We start from the raw sequence: 2,388 nt of genomic DNA on the forward strand, positions 1-2,388 counted from the left end.
AAGTGGTCACGCCTTCACGCGGTGCTTGGACAGCAGAAGTGGGTGGTGATGGAGCGTAACAGAGACACAATTCTTTATGCCTGTATTCCAACTCGCCCTTTTCTGGCACTTTCCTACACTGGTTAAGTGAGGATCCCAAAATGTTTACAGATAATAGGTTTTTATTTTTTAAGTGAGTATGTGCTTCTATTTTATGTATTTACTTCTAAATGAAAACATATATTTGGTTGTAGATAGCCTTAGCAGTTACTCTTTTTTGTTGTAAACGCATCACACAAATGTTGCCAGTTTAGCTTTTTACAGATGTTTAACTTACTAACAGCAATGACAGTAATAGTCTTTTATTTCCCTTTCCTTAGCTGATTACTATTTACACTCCTTGGTCATAAAGGATTAACTAGTGTTCTTATCTGGAAAGGGAAGATGACAGTTCTTTCTCTAAAGTATTGTTTCTTTGGATTATAGTAGAATTGATTTTTTTGCATATGATTTTTTTTCCAGGGGAGAGCGCAAACGCAGTCCCCCATTACAGCAAATTATGCAGTTGAGTTTCCCACATTTGGGGAAATTGCAGGGGTCAGCACATCCCGAGGGCAATGGGTGAGCCTCGCCCTGAGAAAATCACCTTCATGATCATGATATCTCCCTTGCTAGGTAAGTATTTTTAAAAAGACATGAAAGCGCATTTTTCCATAGAACATCTAAAGGGAACCTACTATATTTTGAGAATGTGTAAACAATAATAGTGCAGTTTTCCCATTTAGGAGTCAAAAATAATTCTATGAAACAATATATTCTAATGCCAGGGACCAGTCTCTTAATGGATTGAAACTGTAACAACAAATAAACTTCATAGTAAAGCATTTGATGATTGTGTTTATGATCATAGCTTCCCTCATAGTGAAGACTGAAATAATTTTCTAGCTGAGTGGTCTCCATTCTTCATGACAGCCGATTGATCTTGCAGACTAAGATTGATTATCTTCCTGAAAGCAGAAATCTGATCTTGTCATTGTTTGAAGGCTCTGCAGCCTTACTATTTGAGCAGCTTCTCAGAATCTGTGGGATTAAACCTTGAACTCCTTAACAGAGCACACGTAGGGCTCCAATTTTTCCTTCAAGTGCCATTTGCTACTATTCCAAAGAACTTACTCTGTTTCAACTCTCCTTGTACTTTCCCAAGTAAAGCACGTTTTCGCATATTAGTGCACACATACCTATACTTCGGCTCAACCTTACATTTCTATTGGCTGAGATGTCCTCTGCTTCGTTTAGATGTCTTGTCTGTGAAACCCGTGTTCTCATGGTGCTTTGTATTTGTGTCTCTACTATTTCATTGCCCACGTCACTTTACACTTAAATATCTGGCTCACCTACTAGGAGCTGTGCAAAACCATTGCTCTCTGTGCCTTAGGCATGCTGTGCTTGACATGCTATGGGCTCAATACATGCATAGTGAATACAACAAACAAAACTTCACAAATGCCTTTGGTAAACGTGCATTTTAGGAAGTTCCTAAAATAGTCCTTTTCCTCCCAAAGTTGGCATCTTAGGATTTATTCACTTCACATTATAACGCCCTTCTTTTACACGCATTCCTTACCTAACAATGACAGCAACAGAACCCTGACTCATAGCAACTGTGAGTTTCCAAGACTATAACTTTTTACCAGACTAGAAAGCTTGTCTTTCTCCTGCAGAGTGGTTGGTGCTTTTAAACGGCTGACCTTGCTGACAGCAGTCCAGCAAGTAATCAACACACCACCAGGGCTTTAGCTAAAGGGATATAAACAACAACAAAAGTGCGACGGCATCTCAGCCCAGCATTAATGGCATCTCAGCCCAGCATTAATAGCAACGTTCAAGACAAAATAATGAATGCTCATGAGGGTGTGGAGAGGCTGGAGCCAGCATCTGTCTAATGCTGATAGGATGATCAGATGGTGCAGCCACTGCGAGAAGTGGTTTGGCACGTCCTTAGAACGCTGGAAACAGAAATACCATCTAACTACACAATCCCCCTATGTTGTGTATGTCCTAAAGAAATGAGAGCGCTGGCATGAATATGCACCCTCATGTTCATTGCAGCGCTGTTCACAATAGCAAAAAGACGGAAGCAACTTAAATGCCCATCAGTGAAAGGATGAATAAACAAGCTATGGTACGTACACGCAATGGAATACTACTTACTGTCAAGGAATAAGAGGAATCTCTGAAATACTTCATTACATGAATGAACCTGGGGGACGTGAGGTTGCTCATCGTAAAATAAAAGGACAGAGATAAATTAATGAAGGGACCGTGGAACATAAAGGAATGTCAAGGACTGCCAGGATCCACCCAAAGCTAGAGCATTCTTCTGTAAAGCGCTCAGAGAGTATGGCCTTG

The 2,388-nt window shown here is 40.3% G+C and overlaps 1 non-coding gene across 1 annotated transcript; it reads right to left on the minus strand.

Annotated features, from left to right (window-relative positions):
* Positions 1-498: 498 nt before the first annotated feature.
* Positions 499-662, minus strand: LOC115868562. The gene has a single exon (XR_004045665.1). It is a non-coding gene; the product is annotated as a U1 spliceosomal RNA (small nuclear RNA).
* Between the last annotated feature and the right edge of the window lie 1,726 nt (positions 663-2,388).

This window comes from Echinops telfairi, unplaced genomic scaffold (genome assembly GCF_000313985.2).
Source record: "Echinops telfairi isolate 266 unplaced genomic scaffold, ASM31398v2 ScPeMD7_12;HRSCAF=54, whole genome shotgun sequence".
NCBI lineage: Eukaryota > Metazoa > Chordata > Mammalia > Afrosoricida > Tenrecidae > Echinops > Echinops telfairi.